A 22077-nucleotide genomic window follows, 5' to 3' on the forward strand; every position below is an offset into this window, starting at 1 on the left:
GTTGGCAGTAACTGCAAATTTAACAGCGTTTGTACAGTCAACCAGTGTTCTTACATCCCAGAATGTTATACATGATTCTCGAAGTGTAAATGCGCTCTGTTTCTAGCACTCTGGGTTTAAAATCATTTGCAATCGACTCTGCTTTGCTGTCCATTAGCCGCAGGGGAGAAATTCAAACTAACTGTCTCGTGATTGGAGTTGTATTCTGGATTAAATCGAAATGTGATATGTATTTAGTGGCGTATTCAAAGATTTGTTAAGCAGATGGAAGTTACTATTTAAATGTCACAGTTATTAATCGAATTGGATAAATTAATTTCCCTGTTTGCTGTCGAATGAACGGAAAATAAAGCAGTCCGTAATATGCATTCAGTGCAATTTCTACAACGTAAAAATAAACCCTTTCAAATCTCACTCCGTCTGATCCCACAATTTCCAAACTTAACCAAAAAAAAATACGCTTTTGGGGAATTGAACTTGAATTGCGCTTGGTTTGTGAAAATGATTCTGGTAATATTATTTTTGTCTTCTGTGTCTTTCCGGTAATGTCCAGGAAATGTTCAATAAATTAGCGACACAATTAGGATTTTAGAATTGAAACTCTATTATTATTATCTTTTAGAAAATTTAAATAAATAACCAATGTAAATGTATTTCGGTAAATGAAATATGTATCTGATTATAATTCTCGAATTTATTCCCTGTCAGTAAAACCAGAGTTTATTTTTGCGCCTTTGAGTAAAAAAGCAGCAAAGGAAAAAAAAAATAACCCTGGCCCCGATGCAAAGTAATTGAAAAAAATAATAATAATTCCAGAGACCCCCTTAAATCTACATAAAAGTTAGCGGGAATGTGGATGAATGAGGAGAAAACTTGATACTTTCCTGACTCTGTAAATTTAAGACGAGTGAAGCAGAAAGGACAACTTCATATCAAACAGACATAATATTGAGGAAAATACAAGCTAAATAAAAGTCAGAGCAAATACGTAAATAAAATAATAATTTTAGCCACGTAAATGATTGGATATTGCAGCTAATAATTATACATATGGTAATAGCTAATTCAAACAATGTTGATGCTGACAATGATTAATGTTTTATTATACTCTATTGTAAAATCTTGCCCAACCCTCTACTGCTGAATAAAGCACTTGCATGCTTTTTATTTCACTGTATCACAACCAGCATTTCTACTGAGGAAAGTCAGTTACTGAAGCATCTGCATTGTTTCATTCACCGGTGAGTTCAGAGCTGACTCGGAGTCTGCAGTCATCGAGTTAATTTACATTGCAGACACTGAAACGTTCCATTCTAACAGCGACGGTCTCCGCTCCTTATCTGCTGAATTTAAATAACCAGGTTGGAATTGCATGTCCAGTCTGTTGTTTCTGTACAAGAGGCGCAGGGGTCAAGATAGAAGCAAACTGTTGGGAATGTGATCACTTTCGATCTTTTGTCACCCAAGTCTCAGTTTCAATTCGAAAAAAGCTGTAAAACATGTTAGCGCAGGTTACGGTCACCAAAAGCAATGGACAAAATTTGGCCGTTTTTACTTGGTGGATTTAAAATTAAACAAGTGTGCAAAGTGTCTATTCGCTCAGAATTCAACACAATTAAATTAACTATTTCAGGATTCACTTTCACAATCCGAATTAATCACGAATTTATGGAAAAATATTCCAGTTTTCGACAAAGCATTTTGTTCACTCCTGGATGTGTGAAGATACTTTCTGGAGAAATATATGATACGGACCTCCAGCAGTTCTTTAATTTAGAAGACATGTTCCTCATAGAAATTACAATGTCTGCCGTTTAGTGTTAGTCATTTATTTTTTAAATAATGGAAACTAATTGATGGATCCATATGCTTGTTACCATGTAACTGACAGGAATTCAGCGAATATTCCCTGTCAGTAAGCCAGCATTTGCTATAGCTAATTAAATATTTATAATTGTAACAGAAGACACGCACTGGAAGCAGCACAAAAGCTGAAAAAGGGCATCGGCAAAAAACTGAACAATACTATCAGGAAGGTGGAAGGAAGTAAAGGCACAAGCCTCGACACCTCATTATACTCCACATGGGACCGTGAAAAAAATGAGAACACAGAGTATATTTGAGCCATCGTACTTATAACATAACACTTCAAAATAAACAATTAAATGCGAATTTTAAATTGCATTCAATGCGGTCATATCTTGGAAGGATGTATGAACAAATTAAGCAAGAATATTGATAAATGCCATTTCCCATGATTAAGGAAGTTGCAGTAACTATATATTTGGTGAATGCACTTTATCTCGATAAGAAAACATTGTAAAATTAATTGTGCTCTTTATTCTTACATCAATATATATAATTTATCGAACTTGCAAAACACTCTAAGGCTGAACCAATTGTTATGGATGCTTAAGTGCTTGCCTCTATATCACACATAAATCAGACGGAACGTCTTTTGAGAAATACCCCTGACAGTAATATGTGTGGAGGCTCACACCTTAGGAGGTGCATTTTCATGCTCAGATAATTCCCGTAATCCAAGACTCCGCTCCATGATATTCTAACAGTGACGGCTCTCTACGTCGTACCAGCTCTGCTGAAATTGTCTGATCAGATTGGAAATCTTACTCAGCTGTGCGTGATGGAGAGGTGCAGAGAACATAATAAATGCATCTGCTGTGTTTTTTTATGTTCGATTTCGGATTTAAATCGTTCAGGTAAATGTCACATTTAAAACAACCGCCAAACAGGTGTAAAACCTTTCAAATATGATTCACAATGATCGCTCTTGAAATCAATTGAAAAGCTTAAAATGTTCATTGGATGAAATTTCGGCATATAAACTCGACACATCAGTCCTCAATTTATACGATATTAATGAACGGCAGAAATAAATGTATAACGTCCCTGTTTAATAAATAAAGCCCATACTGGATTACTATCTCTCTGGGAAACCATCTGCTTTATATTTGTGCAACTTACTCAGTTGGGAAGGTTTTCTAGGCAGCCGGTTAAGTAACCTCAGGTGAACACTGATACAGAACAGGGACCTATGCACACGTGTAAAGCCAGAGCACTTTACGGCTCAGAATTAGGGCCTTCGGCTAAATGGGCCTGCGAGGGTCGGAAAATGGGAGACCGCCTAGTCCCACTGTCCAGTTTTGACACTTTGGTTTCTGCGCTACCATAATTTAAACGCGCAACGGAGCATGTTTTAAATGTGATGAGGGTTTCTGCATTCACCGGCCTTTCAGACAGAGAGCTTCCTTTGCTCTGTATATTATTATGCATAAATATTCCATCAAACAATAGGCAAAAGTGTTACTATTTTAAAACAAATCTCAATTTTGCCTTCCAAAACATCTCAATACTTTCAACAGTAAATCTCAAAATGTGTATTGATAAGATTCATTGTTTAATAATACGGAAGCCTCTCACTCAGACCCTGCCTTCCGAACCGCCTGACTCTCTAACTGTCTCTCCATCTCTTTGCTCCTATTACAGGACATTCCCGTTCAGTACAAAAAACGAAAAAAAATAATGTGAGGCTGCTGATGTGAAATGCAAACAAAACAACTTGCTAGAATGTAGAACGGGTGGTATATCTCCTCTGGAAAGGAGCGGTTAACGTTTCATGTCGAGATGACCTGTCATTTAAACCTGTTCTGAATCACATGGAAGGTCATTTCAACCGGAATCGACAACGCTGTTCGTTACTGATGGCTTTGGGATGAGGTAAGAAATATACTTGACAAGAGGCATTGCAAGAAAAAGATGATTTTCCTTTCCCGTTAGAAGTCGGGTATAAAAATGAGAAGAACATGCCTTCAGGCAATAATACATAAAGTTAGGAACATCAAGATTTTAATGGGCTCATTTCTCATTATCATTCTAAACATCATAATCAGCGTGGTCAACTTAGTCGTCTCATGAGAGCTATTCGGTTCTGTTTGAAAGCTGTAAGGTTTTAATTTTTAAACGTACTGTGGTGTATTTTCTGCATCCTGATTATAATCGGTGTTTCAGCTGGGGGGAGTGTTGTTTACAGCTTTCAATGTTAGACAGACTGCAGCGCCTTGAACCGTAAATTCATAAATTTATTAAATGCATTAATCAATTAAATAAATACTTGAAACGCTGGGACATTTTCTCGAGAGGCCTTTTCACCATAGGAAAGTAATAGACGCAATATTTGCAAATATCTATTTCCAATTCTCTTTCTAAGGTCCAAGGACGCAGGACCCAGTTTAAAAGCTTCGCAGATAAATAACACTGCGTATATTGTTGACGCTGTGTGTTTGCACTGGATGTTTTTTTTAATGCTACTACTTATATATTTCAGTGGATTGTCTGCAATCGCAATTCGAGTTTAATTTTTCAAATTTGTGGAGAAGACTTTGACGGACATTTCATATAAGGTGATAGTCAAAACATTTAAAATTCAAGCAGCTAAACTTAGCGGTTTAGCTAACTAACGAGATTGAAGAAACCTTAAAGCTGAATACCGGCTGCATCTCCATTGACTTCTACTTTATTGGTGCCAATTGTTGTCACACTTTGAGAAAATGTTTCATTTAAAGGGCAGTTGCTTGATTACCATTATCACCAATGACAGATCTGTAGAGAGCACCATTATTACTTGGGCGGTTTTCACAATTTACCCAGTCGGAACAATGCCGCTGCTAAATCATTCTCTATATGCTGCCGAAATGCATTTGCACCTTCTTCGGGAAATATTGCCAATCTATTGAATAAATGTGTTTCCACCATTCAGCGTGAGTCTTGGGGAGAAGTAGAGACCACAGCGATATTTGCTGCAACATGAAAAGTGTTTTTTTTTATGAAGATGAGTAATTATTTCTGAAGATGTTTGTGTGTAATCTCAAAGCATCTCGTAGTGTGCAGAAAGACAGCACTCATTGTATGCGTTGCCGTTGTGCAGAATTGACAGGAATCACCTGGCGTTGTGGTGATGTCTGTGCCAGCACCTTCGTCGCTGCTCCCTTATAATATTGACATAAAGCTTGTGAACATTGAACGTGTCCAGGCCAATGATTCAGGGCTGTATATTTGGGTAACAGCACCATTTCACGGTAACAAAAAACAAGACAGAATGTCACCTGCAAATAAGCCTAACCATTGTGATTAATAAAACAAAAACAGAATTACCTGGAAAAACTCAGCAAGTCTGGCTGCATCGGCGGAGAAGAAATCAGTCAACGTTTCGAGCCTCCATGGCCCTTCTGCCGAAGGGCCAGAAGCCAGACTTGCTGAGTTTTTCCAGGTAATTCTGTTTTTGTTTTGTTTTGGATTTCCAGCATCCGCAGTAGCTTTTAGCTTTTTGTTTTTATCATTGTCATTAATAGTTGTTCAGGGAATAAGATGTGGGTAAACTGTCGAGACAGTCTGGCGTGTGCTACAAACAAAACGTCTACCTTGTCGGTTTTAACCGACTATTGCCATTGCTCAAGATGTGAAAATCCACAGCCTGCATGTCGGCATTTAACAACGCCCCCACCCCGCCCCCAAATCCCAACACTAACGTCAGCTTCATCACCAAAACCGCCTTCAAGCTACCGGCGGCCCGGTATTCTGCTGAAAAAAATAAATAATTCGCTGTAGCCAAACTCCCCAAAGCAGACCAGGGGCAGCACTTTACGGATAGGATTTCAATGAGGACTATAAATTACCTCGGACAGCGCGTATGCCTCATTTGTTTGGGTGCTGAATGTTTTTAATGGTTCTGGGCCAGGGTGCAGTGCATCAATTTAAATTGTAATGGATGGCTTGATAATATGAAAAGTGATAATCACTGGAGGATTTCCGAGATGCTATGTCAGTTTCAGAGCACTGGGTTAGCTTTTCTACATTGTATTCATTTATTAGCGAGGGGTGAGTTGATGGGTCGTTGTAACTTTGTTAAGTGATGAATTCTAAATCAGTTGCTTGGTGCTCAGTAAAAATAATATTTGGACATTGAGCTGTTTGCTGTGGCGAGTGAGGTTTAATTATTGTATCAGGTGCTTCGTTTTTTTTAACCATCGTGTGCTTCAAGTCATTTTTTTGGATGTTGAATCAGCAAGGAATACTAGTTTTCACATGGTATTTGCATTTCTCCCTTTATATAAATTATATTTTGCCACCTGTCAATTTACCAGGAAAATATATCACTTAGCAAACCATCATGCAAGATCTAATTTGCCATTTGCTGGCCTGCATGATCACTGCTTATAAACAGTGCTGAAGGATTTAATGTTTCACTTCTGATGATGAATGTAATGCCTAAATATGAGAACACCTTCGGGGCAGTACTGGATTGCTGCTTCATGTAAAATCAACGAGCATTTAATATCGCTCCCTGCTTTCTGTCCCCCTGGCGGACTTTCGGCCAGTAGGTTTTGCTGCTTTGATTAGTGCCTGGCGTTTACCTATATCCAATATGTGAATGTGTTTCAAATTCAAGGTCGCCAAATTCTTCTCTCTTAACAACACATCAGGAAAAACCGATTCTCCAGCACAGATTGATTAAAAGTAGATGTTTAGTAGAAAAATCATGCGCGTTGGCAACAATGGAAATTTTCTTTGTTAGTCCCTAATCATCCCGAGCCATAATTTAAAGCCAATAAATGAGTCAAGCTAATGTTCGAATCATTTTCTCATTAATCCCAAATAATCCAGAGCCTTCATTCGAAGTCCACGCAATTCTTCTGCCTAAAATTCAAACCGGTTTGAAGTTGGCCCACCCACTTCCCCGGCTTTCCGGCGAAGGCCGTGCAACGACCTTGCCTGTGTTCACACAGTTTTCGCCTGTATTTTTGAATTGGTACTTGATTCAATTTGCTGTTTTTGGGCATTCATACGCGCAGCTGATTGATGAGAGTCAGCCTTCAGAAGATGATTAAGGTTTAATCAGGAAGCTGATATAGTTAGTGGGTTCAGGTTAAACCAATGGTTGAATTACTTCATTATTGATATTTCATTATGAGCGCTAGTTGAATACTCAATGTTAATTGATCATGTTATTGTGCCTGTATTTTTAAACAGCTCAATGTGTCATGTAATGTTACATACGTTTTTAATTAGTGATTATTCGCTTTATTGGAGTAGTTCAGTTAATTGATAGTGCATTGCTTTGCAGTTTTTAAAATTATATTAAATGAGTATACGATTAACGACATCGACACTGGTTTGGGTAGATATTTTTGAGTTACTTTGTTCTTTTTGTGTCAGTCTGCCATTGCCCATAGATTTATGGCTCCAAATAAGTGAACTGGCGCAGTATCAGTTTACGGGTGTTCCGCTAGATTATTGGCACATATTGAAGGATCCCAATAGGCGAGTTGTGTCAGTACAGCTTGTTATTATCAGTGGTGCTTCATCTTCTATTTCAACAGTCCAGAATGTGTCTTTTTTGCGTTGTTGGACGACAATGGCAGTTTTTGGACTGCTCGAAGTTAACGTTATTTTATTGGTTTTATGTAGGTTCGTTTGTTGGGAGCTTGTCCATTTTGAGTATAGGCAGTTTATGGGTAGCAAGTTAGTTTAATGACAGTTGGGTACATAATGTCTCAGTGCTAGTTTGGAGGAGATCGAACAGTTTAATTTCAATGGATAACGTGCTAATCATTGGGACAGTGTATCGGCAGGGCGAAAATGTCTGGCTCTTCAATTAGTTTGGGTTACAGGTCATCTCTTGGTTTTAGTTTGTTTTGCAAAAATTGAGTAAATATGTAATTATTGCCCAGGATTGAATACTCTGGATAACTTTGGGGGTGATTATAATTTTCCATCTTTCTGGTTACTTTATAATCACAATGTCAGTTTATAAGTAATTATGCCAGTATATGGCCGAGTGTCGGTGTAGTTTCACACCGGAAAGTACATTACTTTTGGCTATTCTGTGAGCTTGGCTCTGAATCAAAGAGTTCATCAACATCTAGTTATTTGTGACACTGTGTTCAGTAATTGACATTAATACAATTTACAAAAAAACAAAGTTGACACATTCAATTTGGTGCGCATGTGTCCACGTCCTTGCAGAATCTGCGGACCAAAACTCAGACACTTCTTTTTCACCCAACCTGGAACAAAACCCCACGAACTAATATCAAGTCATAGTTTTCAGCCTGCCACTGACCTCAACTCCAAAGAAGACCTGCCCTCTAAAGTCACCAGCCTCATGGTGTCACAACTCTATAGCCCACTTGAACCTGCATCATTTATACTCCCATAAAGGGCAGTCTTATTAAAAACATTGTCTCTAGCAGTGCTTACCACGATTAAATTATTTCTTCACATTAGGCTCTATTTTTCTACTTATTGTGCATAAGCCTCCTACCAAACCTTTTGATTATTCACGCGCCCTACATCACCTCAATATTTTCCAGTTACCTGGCACTAATCGCCACTCTTCACGATGTCAATCCAATCCCTCTATACCTCCCTGCTCCGCATGGGCGATTTGAGGGCTCTCGGTGTCCTCAATGAACAGAGGCCTGAACAGTCCACATCCACCACCACCCACCACAGCTTAGCTGAACTCGTTCTCTCATTGACGAAACAGATATTAACGTATTTTTTTTTCCTTCTGCAAAATAGGAATAACAGAATCAACAAACAGTAAAGGCGTAGAAGGACCCCTTAGACAAATCGCGTCTACAATGGCTCTCTGGACATTTTAACTTCTTGTTTATATCCTGTCTTTTCCCTGAAAACCTGCGCATTTGTGTCCATTTAAATAATCATCCTGTGACGTTTTGAATGCCTCTATTGAACCTGCCTCCACCACAATTCCAGGCATGGCATTCCAAACCACAAATACTCACTGCGTTAATAAAGCTTTTTCTCAAGTCACATTTGAACTAACATCGGTGTTGGTATGGTTGCCAGCATGGACCTCTGTTACATCTGCCATTTCTTGGGGTGGTCATATTCGACGTTCCTAAACTAAATCCGCCTCAGTCCCAATCACAGGGTTCTTTCTCTTTTTTTTTTCTGGAAGATCGAGGGCTGTTTTGGTGGAATTTTATGTTTTCGCCTGAACGTCTGGAGAAAAATATAGGACACAAATTTTGCATCAAATTTCATCCCTTTTTCACCTTCACATGATCCATCTCCGATACCTATGTTCCGTAACTTTCCTGTCTCAATTGCTGACGATAGGCTGTCCACGAACATTCTTTACAAACCCACCGATTTCCACATCTGTCTCGGTTCTTAATCTTCACATGTGTCTTTCGTTAAGGATTATCTTCTAATCCCAAATTTCCTGCCTCCCACTTATCTGATGAATTTACCTTTCAGGATTAACATCCTGAGAAGCCTCCCTTCTTCCCCAGACAAGCAAACCCCACTCTGTGTCCCTTGAAACCTATACAACGCATATCCAGCAATTCTGCACACATCATTCCTGAAACTAGGACGTGGTTCCCTTCGAAATCATTCTCCACCCCAGCAGCCTACGCCACTTCCAGGATTTATAGCATGATGCCAGCAGCAAACACATCACTCCTCACTAACCTGTAAACATTCCAAAGGAACAGCTCACTCTGTGACACCTTGGTGCATTACGCTATCACGTATAACACCTTATTGCCTTTCCAGAGCACTCTCACTTACAATCGAAGGAGCTGTATTAACTACACATTTACCTCATCTCCCTTTACCTTTAAAGCCTCAAGCAATCCCTCCAGGTCACGCAGCGATTTTCTTGTACTTCGTTCAATATATTCAACTGTATTCGCTGCTCACGATGCATTCTCGTCTACATTGGGGAGACCAAAAGCAGATTTGATGGTCTTGCGGTAAATAAAATGATCTGTGTCAGGCAATGTTCCTGATCTTCCTGTCACTTACTATTTCAATTCACCAGATTTCTCTCATACTCAAATCTCTGTCCTCAGCCTGTTGTAATGTTCCTATGAAGGCCAGTGCAGGCTGGAAGAACAACACCTTATCTTCCAATGATGCATTTTATATCCTCTTGTATGAACGATTGAAATTGACAACTTCAACTTTTTATTCTTGTTGCTTTTAGACAGAGCTGGCGCATTTTTCTGCCATTTTCTGCCACCGTTTTACTTTGCTTGAAACATTGATGACATTTATTGTGCTATCGAAAAATTGTCTAGTCAAAAGTATCAAACTTTAGCAAATTGATTGTCATTCCCTTTGTCTTGTGTTCCAGTGCATCTTTCTACTATAATCTCTCCAACCACTAGCATATCCCTGGCCTCATAATCTGTTGCTCTGCCCTTTCATTTTTTTTTGCACCAGCTTTAAGATCATCGAAATTCCACTTCTCTCCAGTTCCTAAGAAATAAGTGTTATTGGACACACAAGCTTTTCTCTGTTTCCCTCTCCACATATGCTACCCGATGAGCAGAGTTGTTCTCAGGCATTTCCAGTGCTTTTTAAAAAAAATATAATTTCATATCTTCTTCTTTATTTTCCGAGAAGACAGGTTATAGCTTGATGTTAAAATGAAGCAACTTAATCAGGTTTCATCTGGGATAAAGGTGGTTGAGTTATATTCAGGAAGATATTCTTTGAAGTTTCATTGATTGCACGGCAGCAGGAGGTATGTTTGTAATTCATATGTAACACTCGCTCCGCAAGTGATGAGACTCTGAGATGGACAAGGGAGCCGAATGTGAGCATTTGAGAGGTATTGGGCGGTGTTTTTGTTTTAGAAATCGGACCCGGTATGAAATATGGCCAGAGTTTGATAACAGAAAAAGAGGTGCACAGGAAAGAAGGTAGACAGAAGGAGGAGGATAAGGTGGTGTTTAAAACTATTTTTCAGTCTTGCTGATTCAGCCTTGCTCCACAGAGAGGACTTCTCCCCATTCACGCACACTAGCGCCGTCCTCAGACCACCCATACAGTGAAACATCATAAAACAGAGATCTCTCTCCACACAGAATTACCCCCTCTCGCATTCTCATACAGAAACTGCAGCAAGTAGGCGTTCTTCAGAAATAACATATTCCGCACACACAGTAACTAGGAGCAACAGTAGGTCATTTTGCCACTAGAGCCTGCTCTGCCATTCAATAAGATCATGGCTGATAATATTGTGGCCCCTACCCCACATTTCACCACCCCGCGATCAACTTTTGACTCCCTTGTTAATCAAGTGTGTTTCTGCATTTGCGTTAAAATATGTGCACTGGCCCTGCTGCCACTGCTCTTCAGACAAGGGTCATTCGAAGTTCAACGACCACCTGAGGGAAAAAATCTTCTCACCTGCGTCTGAAATGGTAGGAAACTTACTTTTTGAGCCTTGCAATCCAGTGCTTAGCTCTTCCAAGAGTCGAAATTTCCATTCAGCCGTAACAATGTCAATCTCCATCAGGACATAACATGTGTAAGTAAAATCATCTCTCATTATTCTAAATGGGATCCTCCTCAAGTCTGACCAAGCATTCCACGTATGATAACTCCCAATCCCCATCACCTCATAAATCAATTAGCATATCAACGTTAAACGCCTGCTTTTACAATTATTTAATGTTGTCAGAAAATAGAGTGTAAACACACAATTTCAAAATTTGCCAATGATACGAACGTCTGAAGTGAGTAACTTTGTAAGGACCTGGAGGAGAGAACATAGATAATAATGGGTGTAATAAATATTTTGATTCCATGTAGAGAAGGGTACTATATTGCCATAAATTACTGAATCTGATAGACTGTGATGATAAAGCATACACGTTTTGTGTTCTATTAACAGGCTTATTGATTAGAAGAAAAAATCAGTCATGATAAAGATGTAAACAAAAATAGTTCAGATTCAACTGTAGTGTGTGCAGTATTGAACGCTATACAAAATCAATGATATGAAAGCATTACAGAGGAAAGAGAAATGGTGGTTCAAAGTGGCGGAATTCAAATATCTGATTAGGTGTGTGAAGTTCGATTTGTTCTCCTATGAGGTGAGGCGACACATTGAAGATGTCACCTTGGTGTTCAAGACAGTGTGGATTCTGTGCACACTAGACAGAGGAAAGGTTTTCCCCATGGTGACGTGATTGCAAATTATGGGGCTCCCATTTAAGGACACTGAAAATGATGAAATAGCGAGAACTTCTGGCCTGCAAGACAATCCCTGAGGTTGTGCTGGGGGGAGAAACAATCATGGCCTTTAAAAGAGGAGAGTATTCACATTGCAAAAATCAAAGTGCAGACGCAAGGGAACAAGGACTTTTTGATACTATAGAGATCTAATCCACATCCAGAAATCTGTAAAGTTCTTCACGAATAGCGAGAAACCCACTGCACACATGGAGTCCCACATGCTGCAAACAAACCCGGCACAGGAATAGGCTCACACACAGAAACGACTTCATGCAAACACCCCTGCTCACACCGTAACTTCACTCCAAAATCACAATGCTCCCCACAATGATACGGCTGTGTGCCTATTCAAACTCAGCAACACATCCCAAAACACAATTATCCTTCCCCATGCGGCGGCCCCGCCCATAACATTTCAACCTGACTGAGAAATATCCCTAAACAAAATCCGCGTTTCATAATGACACCCCAAACACCGTTACCCTCTCAAAGTGAATTCCCACATTGGAACACACAAATGGGGACCGCACACAAATTTCCCGTCCAAACATTTATCTACTTGGCTAAAAGATAGAACCACACGAAGACAGCAAGCACACATTTACAACTCTACATCACGTCTAGCCATATAATTACTGTGCCTACAAATTCAGGGACGTGGCTTGGAACACGGCAATAAATAACTCACCTCTTGATTCCTCTGTAAATCATCTACAGCGTACAATCAGGAGTGTGATGGTATGCACTGCACTTGCCTGAATGAGTTTATGTCCAGCAAAGTTCAAGAAACTTGGTAACACACAGGACAAAGCAACCTGCTCATTGTTTCCCTTTTCCACAAACATACTTTCCATCCACCAACAACGCACATTGGCAGCATTATCTACCATCAACAGCATGCACAGCAGGCCCCCCAACCCTCCTCAAACAGGGCAAAGGAATCTCATGCCCTGTACCGCTTCGACATACAAGGGCAAAGCCAGAAGGGAAGACGACCTCCTGGAAGTTCCCCTGCATGCCATTCATCAAGATGACAGGGAACAAAACCGCCATTTCCTCACTGTCGATTGGTCAAATTGCTGAAACTATTCTTAACAGCACCTTAGGTGTTACTACGCATCATGCACTGCAGTGATTCTGGAAGGCAGCTCAGCAGAAACTTATCAGGCCTAATAGGAATGCCGAAGACATGCCGACCCATCCAGCGAACCCCACAGATTATTGGTGAATAAATGGTAAGCAGAGAGCGCTGCAGAAACACAGACTCCAACTTCACACCGTGACTCTTCAACAGAAATAGAAATGACCCCTCACAGACGCACCCCAATCCTGCAGGCCCCTCCCTCCAAAGACTTAGTTGTTAGAGGGTCTAGTAACAGCGCAAGCTTTATGCAGTGACAACCACCCCACACCGCCCCAAAACCTCCACCTCCACCTCCACCCGCCTCTCCACCTTGGTTATGTTGCACATTTTTGGTGAAGATTCAGTCAGGCACGACCATCAAAGTCATCAGGGCCCAGTCTACATGGGTAAGACACTCTTTCTGCTATATGGCCATCAGTAGAATCAAACTTTCAAAATTTTCGGAATTAAGTTGTTTGGGCTTTTGTCACATTTCACCATCTTTTCTCTGAATTTAGTCTGGGAAAGAATGTAAACACACGTGCTGCTCTGTGACATTTTATATTAACTGGCTGCATAAAAAATCAGATAAATGGCTGCATAAAAAATCAGATAAATGTTATAAACAAGACGGTTAAAAATTAACAGAATTAATCTGCCAGATATACTGAAAAGTAAAATGATAGACATCATTCAGCTGTCTAGCTCTGGGTCATTGAGATTCTCTTCCATCTTTCAACTCAGGAGTCATCGTCTGATTCGACTAGAAAACACAATATGCTTCATCATTGCGACATCGAGATGTAAAATCAGAAGAATGAATAAATAAGCGGACGTTGCAGGTGAATTAGCAAAATACAATTTAAATATTACATGCCAGGGAGCATTATCAAGTTTATATATTATTTCACTTGTAATATACCATGGGACATTTTGGAGCAGCCCTCCACAGTCAGTGTTCCTAGAACCACAGCCGCTGTATTCGCGGTACAATACTTTTTTTTTCAGTGTCTCGCAACAAATGGCCAGAATCAGTCAAATTTAAAAGCGACTGTGAACTATATAGAACGCACTGTGGCTGCAAAGATCAAGGTGATTATAAGGCAGCTCACAGCAGTAATTTACAGGAACTAATCTCGGAAATAAAGTAGCACATTGCATCGCAATATCGATTCAGTGAGAACGATAGGGAAATCGGACACAGCCATGCCCAGCAGGTTCACAAATTTGGACAGACCGCACTTTCCTCAGGAAACGTTCGCAATCACCACCAATTTAACTCGGAGAGGGGAAAAATAAAGCATAGACGTTTTAGTTAAGATGCGGGGACAAATCAAGAGGTGACAAGACCCGTGGTGGAATTTACGACTGTCTTGCTTCATCATACGACTCAAGCTGTTTTTTATTGAGCTTTTGATTGGATTTTATTTCAAAACATGTCACTAATGAGTAATGAACTCCTTTAATAAATATGCTAAGTTCTACGGATGCCGCAGAAAGGATTGCGTGACTCTACAGAGCCAGCCGAGAGGCAGAAGGTTTTTTTTACACAGGCGAAATCCAACGATTTAAATTCTCATATGGCTTGGAGTCATAGGGTACGGTAGTCTAAGCGACAACGTTTATTAAAGGTGTTTCGTTGTAGTCTTTTACGGCAATCGATCAGTGCTTTGATAATGAACATTTAAAATAAGAAGCTTTACACGGCAGCTAATTGGAACTTTTGGCTGCTGTGGAAGGCGAATTTGGAGAACGACACAGAGAGTGAGATTGTAAGGAAGAGAGGGGAAATGACATTTACGAGCTGGAAGGTAGGCTGTAGGAGAGGGTTTTGGGAAGTAGAAAAATTGAACAAAATAAGAGGCGGCTGAGCTAAACAGGGATAAATTGCAACAGAATAATTGTCTAAAAATGACAGTAGCAGGGGTCAGTTGGGGCTGTAAAACATCATTTCCTGTTCCCATTTGTGTTACAGAACCAGTAATCTGGGAACATAACAAATGTGATTAATTCCCTCAGCAAATTTTCATGAGCAGTAAATTAAATAATGTCCTTGAAATCATTTCGCCATTTCTTCAAATCAGTTGTCAGATAGAATTTAAAGAACAATGAATTGTCATAATTGACATAAAAACACGACTCTAACATGCCAGGTTATTCATTAAGGAAAGAACATGAAGCTTCAGTGCGAAAAACAAAAAGGATACTGAGGACATGGGAAGCTGAACTCATGGGGTGCCGGTCCACCATGAATCCTCACTATACGTGGGAGCACCATTTGAACAACTTTAAATCAATTTGTGTCGGTAATTGCTGCGAGCATCTCAGCCGTCCAACCTTGTGCATTGTTTTGACTGATGTTAATCTTACTACATTTGGTTCGCTCTCTCTCTTTCTCTCTCTCTCTCCAAAGCTCTCTTCTCTTCTTTCAATGACGTTAATCGCCAGTACACCTGGCTTCTCCATGGTTTTCGGCCGCCAGATTTTCAACGTTACAATTCACAGTTTGTACAGTTGTCCAGCCGCTGTGTGCAGCTGAAAATGTTGACAAACGATCCACGTCTCCATCTGTTTATATCATATACAAAGCAGAGATAAATAAAAATATATTCGATAGCTCTTCTTGACAGACCTCACACAAAATAAAACACATGTTCATCTTGCTATTGTAAAGCACAGCGCTAGATTGTCCTACAATTCAAATAGCAGAAAGTCATTTTCATCTATGCTTCCTCTAACTTTACACTTAACTGGAGAGAACCATCCTCCGTACAAAAACAGTGAACATCCCTAAAGTAACCGTGAACTTTATACATCGTCCAGTTAAAGTATTTATTTCTTTCAGGGTGGCCCAGTTACAGTGAATTCTTCCAAAATGAAGTTGCGAGAAGAAATGAATGATTGAGCAGGCAATTGAACCGTAAATCTGAGCCAGTGCCAGAATGAAACAACATTCAACAGAGAGAACAAAAAATGAAATCAAAGTTCAAAAGGAAGCATGCTAGTGGAGAGGGCGGAGTTTCCGCTGCCTGTTTTAAAAATGTAAACTGTCTCCTGTCTCACTCTGAAACACCGGAAACACTTTTATGCAAATAATTGAAGACATGTCGCCCCACCACAAAACAATGTTCACAGCTCATGATGTACTGATTCATGCTGTTAACCCAGAAATAGTGTCCAATGCACCGCATACGCTTATTCAGCAATTTACATATCGCAACATTTGAAAGCATTTTGAAATACAGATAAAGGGCAATGGCTAAAAGAGTGAAATAGCAGAGGCCGCTGTATTGATTAATCAACTGTTAAAAATGAAAAAAAAAACGCTCTCTAAAGCACACAGTGAGAAATAAAACCTCTGATAGCAATATGTTTCATAGCCATTCACAATATTAAGAACTGAAATGTTAGTTGTTCAGAAACTTCAGCTGCTGCTAGCACATGAATTTAAATGTTTGAAAACTGTTTAACCCATTTCTCTGAGAAACAGCGCCGTCAGCTTGTCTGGGAACGGCATTTCATGAAGCAACTCTGAAGAGACCCATTTAAGTCGGCCCCAAGGGATACACGGGGTGAGGCATCACTGATGGTAATATGTACGATAATTGCTCGCAGTCATACTCACTTATACAGACACATTCCGTCAGCAGCTTTGAATTATTTCATTCAGGATAGACATTTCGAAATGCACAACATCACCTAATTCAGAGCTACCCTGACAAAAAAAAACTCATAACTTTGCATTAAGCACTGATCCCACAAGAACGGACAAGCGCTTCTCAATATTCGCCTGATTTTTGGATCCTGTCCGCTCCTTCAGTTCCAGTTATAATTGTTACTGATGCAACTGTATTAGACTGAATGAAGGAACACAATCAGACAATTCCATTCCTGCATTTTCTCAGTGAAATCATTTAATGTTTCTCTGACACGCAAACATTTAAAGTTAACGTTCCAGACTCCGACCGAGTGTATTCTGTGAAAATATTATGCGCAATGAACTTGTCTCATTGACATTCCCCAATTCGCTGTTTAACTGCCGAATTTTTTCTACTTATCCTTTGTTCGAAAATGAACCAAGTTAAATTAGAAATGTCGCTTTCAGCAATGGCCAGCCAAGCAAACTGTGTCTTCTAACAATAAGTCCCGCAGTAACCAGGTTGCGCTCACTCAACACCCTTCATCTAGTGACGCATATCGTTGTTATTCCCACAACCGCATTGGCCTCGGAGTACAGCCCCTAAAGGGTCTCAAATGTCCCCATCGTGCCCTTCGGTCCCAAGCCTGCGGCAACCCGCCTTTGATTTCTTCAGAAACCTGACAGTGCCTTCTTTTGGAAAGATTAAATTATTATTTTGCCTTCGGCTTTAGCGTCTCTGGCAGTCCCAACCCTGCTGTTCACAGAGGCTCAATATGAACCGATTCTTTCCTTAGCCTGCTGCCACCACAAGCCTTACACCTCCAACCCGAGCAAAAACGCACATAAACTCACAAGTCCCGCCCCCCCCCCCCTCCTCTTCCCCCCCCCCCCCCCCCCCCCCCCCCCCCCCCCACCCGCTCACTCTGCATTCACAGTCTTGGTGTCTTACAGGGCCCTCCCCTAATGCCTACCGCTCCCCAATTCCATCTTACGAGCCGCGTGGTGTCGTTTAACATCTTCCGATCATTTTCTGACACTGTCATTGACTTCTTGCAACCTAGCTCTGACACGCATTCCGTCCCTACCTCCTTCCAGCTCTCCATTCCCCATAATCTGGCACTTGAAAAAGTGCACAAAAATAATTACAGGCGTGAAAACATAGATGAGTTGTGTCACTGTCATAAAATGTTTAGGAGTCTTTGTAAATTTCCTGGAAAATAACACTTTGAGCGGCGATTTGATGGATTTCTTTAGCGTTATGAGAGAAAACGTTCATATTGGTATATGTTTGGAATCCCGGTTACGACATCGTATCGAGCTCACAATTGTCAGAGTGCGACCAATATTCTGAGTAGAAAGTTAACCTGCAGCTTCCGTTACTACGGCTGTTGTAAACTTAAGCAAACACAAAAAATGCTGGGAAAACTTAGCACGTCCTGCAGCATCTGTGGGGAGAGAAACCGTACCGTCGGTTCGAGTCCGTATGATCCTTCTAGGGAGCTGAATTTAAGAGTATTTTTGATGAGGTTTATGATGTTTAAGGGGAGATGGAGAGAAAACCAGCGATAGGTGAGTTCAAAGGACAGATTGCCAAAGATACATTGACACGGGGAGTGTTAATGGTAGCGGTACGTGCTAAAGACGGCTCTGATTGTCGCATAAACGTAAGAAATCAGAATGCGATAATCGCAGAGCAAGAGTAGCCCTGTGTTATAGAACAACATGGATTAGGTAAGAGTTAACAATTTTTGGGGTGGGGAAGGTGGGGGCGGCAGTGGTGCGGAAAAATAATGGACAATAAGATAGCAGAGCAGCTTAATAAAGTATAAAGCGATGGATAAATGACTACAACATAAATTGACGAAATAACAGTGAATGACGGAAAATTAGATTAAAAAGGCGGTTTGGATAGAGAAGAGAGTTAAATAACTGAATTTGTTGAACAGCATGTTAAGTGCGAATGGCTGTAAGGTGCTGTAAGAGAAGAATAGACCCTGTTCCTCCAGTTGGTGTTGGGTTTCACTGAAATATTGCAGCTGCCCAAGAATGGATATATGGGCGTTATAACAGTACGTTTTGTTGAAATGACAAGCGACAGGGAGGCCTGGGACTTGCTTGTGGACAAACTGAAGTTGCCCGGCAAAGCAATAATCTTCTGACTTTGGTCTGTCCAATGTAGCAGTGACCACATTTGGCGCAGTGAATTTAGTAATCCGAATTGAAGGTGATGCAAATGAAGCGCTGCTTCACCTGAAAGGAGCGTTTGTGCCGATGGTCGGTGAGGAGTGATGAGGTAAAGGATCTCGTGTTGCACATTCTGCAATTGCATGGAAATATGGCGTGGGAAGGGGCTGACAATTTGGGGTAATAGACGAGGTGTGGAGGGAGCACGGAGGGAATGTTTCAGACGGAATGCTGACTGAGTGGGCGACTGGAAGCTGTTTTTTGTGGTTTCTACATGGTGGAGCTGGCAAAAAAGGTGCAGGAATATGCTTCGAATTGGGAGAAGGTTTCGTGCAAATTCAATGGAAAAGGGGGCCCTATCATGGTTCTAGCAGGGAGCGGGGGTGTGAGGCCAGAGGCACGGGAGTTGGTTAAGAAACGGTTGAGCCACAGTGGGTGGTGAACCTCGGGGATGGAAGAAGGGACACATGTCCGAAGTGCCGTTTTAGAAAGTGGCATCATCGTAACAGATGCAAAGTCGCTGAGAGAACTGGGAGAATGGGATGGAGGCTTCACAGGAAGCATGATGCGGAGGAGCATGGGTCCAGTTGTGTGAGAGAGTCACTGGGCTTATCATGAAAATTGGTGGGCACGCTATGACCATAAATGACGGCAGAGAATTTAAGGAGGAGAGGGGAAATGTCGGAGATGGAACATGTGAAGGCGATAGAGGGGTAGAAATTTGAAGCAAAATTGATTTTTATTATCTCAGATAAGGACGAGAGCATGAAGCTGCATCGATGTACCTCAAAAAATTGTTGTGTGAGGAGGTCTGATTGTGATTGGAACAAGGAATTCTGCACTGATCCCTCGAAGAGGCAGGCATAACTGTATACATGAGGCAACGAAAAGCCTCACATTTTATTTGGATGCATTGAGACAAGTTAAACGAGAAATTATTCATTGAGAGAAAAAATTCAGACAGACGGGTGATGGTGATGGATGGTTGATAGCCCTGGCGCTTGTTCAAGGAAGATGCGAAAGAGCACTCAAGCCATACTAGTTCGGATGGAGGTGTAGGGTTATTGAACATCCATGGTGAAGAGGAGGATGTTAGGACCAGGGAAGTGAAAATTGTTGATGTGACCTTGGGTATCAGGGGAATCGCGGATGTAGGAGGGAAAAGAACTGGAGAAGGGGAGAGAGGACGGAGTCAACATAGGAAGAAATTAGATGAGTGAGGCAGGGACAATCAGGCACGATTGATCTGCTGAAGTGTCATGTTGGTAACTTTTGGGAAGGAGGTATAAGCTGGAGTTCTAGGGTTGGCAGACTATGATTGGAAGTTCTGGACGGAATACCTTCAGATGCGATGAGGACAGTGATAGTCGTGGAATCAATGGCCATATTTTCGGTGCGGGTGTCATGGTAGAAGGGGAGGAAGGAAGCGTTGTATGAGATTTAGTGCTCAGCCTATATGTTGTAGAGGAAAGTAGGCCAGACAACCACAAAACACTTTTGTCGGCAGGTTTCCTAACAAAGTTAACATTGGAACTATGAGAACGCAGTGCAGCAAGTTCAGAAGGAGAAAGTTGAGAGTGGGTAAGAAGACAATAGAAATTGATTTGTATGATGACACACTTACAGCTCTCAAAAAAGATATAGAACACGTAATATGCAAGAGGCAGATGTCCACGTTGAGGTAGAAGCCTGGAGGTGGTTAAAGGTATCCGTGGAACGGGGTGGGGGTGGGGTGTTGGGCATACACCTTCCCAAGGAGCTGAGCACGGAATCAAATGCAGCTGAAGAAGAGTTCACCATGGTGTTGTGCCAAAAATTCATTGAGGTGAAGATGTGAGTTCCTGCAAATTAGTCCTTTGCCGAGTGCTGAACGTTCAGCATCAGAAAGAGTATGGTCAGAGCATGTTGTGAGAAAATGGCAAGGGCTGGGATTATGCAACGGGAATGTGGTCAAATTGCCTTCAGAAGAATAAAAATGGTAAAATATTAATCAATTCAAACAAATTAATATTCAGATCCTGCATTAATTTCCTTTTCTAATTTGAATTTTATTATACACCGAACTGAGGAAATGATTTTTGAACCGCTGGAGGTGAGATTGTGACTGTTCTACCTCTCCAGTCGTTTATATTACCCTCTGACATTCGTCATGCCCACTTTCGACCGGTATCTGAAACGGCACCTCCTATTCCTTGCTTCAAACTGCTTTCTGCCACACCCAAACTGTCAATTACAACCAAAGATTTAATTCTCCCGCTTCTATGCTTCCAGTACTCTGGTGGTCACTTATTTACCGTCACCTGCTGTATCTTTTACCACATGTGGACTCATCTGTCAATCACAAATATTGTTATGTCAATAAGGCGGTTGCTTCCTCTTCCCAACCCCCGTTTATCTCCCCAACGGGGGATAATTCCAGATACTGAGAGATTCAGTTAATGGGATACTAGTGATAAATATTCAAGTCAAGTGCTATAAACACGGGGATCGACCTGAAGTCTGCTATGAATTATTTTGTGCAATAGTTGATTGACATATTGCTGGAACCGGATCTTAAATCGCGTTATTGAGCTGCTCTCTGAACTATATGAAATTATGCTGTTTGCGCAGCAAATTCAGTTCCACAGCATAAGTCCGATCAATATAAAAGTATGGAAATCCCTGGTAGGCTCTGGAGCATGATGTCTTAATTTTATAGGATAAAAATAAAAATATAACATGCACAAATCAAGAGGTATGAAGCTGGCAGATATGGTGTAAAGTAAAATCATAGGCTTCCTTTCATAGACTTTCCAATTTTAATGGTATTGCGGACTTATTGCCTGTGAAATGGTGATCAATGAATGTGCATGTGACATTTTCAATCGCTGAAAATAAAGAAGAGCCCAGTTCGCACAAAGACCATAAGACATAGGAGCAGCAATTAGGCCATTCGGCCCATCGAGTCTGCTTCGCCATTCAATCATGGCTGATACTTATCTCAACCCCATTCTCCCGCCTTCTCCCCGTAACCTTTGATCCCATTACCAATCAAGAACCTATGTATCTT

At 40.9% G+C, this 22077-nt stretch overlaps 1 long non-coding RNA gene across 1 annotated transcript; it reads left to right on the top strand.

The window, feature by feature from the left end:
- Window positions 1-5604: 5604 nt before the first annotated feature.
- Window positions 5605-19991, top strand: LOC144674145 (uncharacterized). The gene is made up of 3 exons (XR_013574478.1): window positions 5605-5705; window positions 19024-19137; window positions 19780-19991. It is a non-coding gene; the product is annotated as an uncharacterized LOC144674145 (long non-coding RNA).
- The last annotated feature ends 2086 nt before the right edge of the window (window positions 19992-22077 follow it).

This window comes from Cetorhinus maximus, unplaced genomic scaffold (assembly GCF_964194155.1).
Source record: "Cetorhinus maximus unplaced genomic scaffold, sCetMax3.hap1.1 HAP1_SCAFFOLD_568, whole genome shotgun sequence".
NCBI classification, from domain to species: domain Eukaryota; kingdom Metazoa; phylum Chordata; class Chondrichthyes; order Lamniformes; family Cetorhinidae; genus Cetorhinus; species Cetorhinus maximus.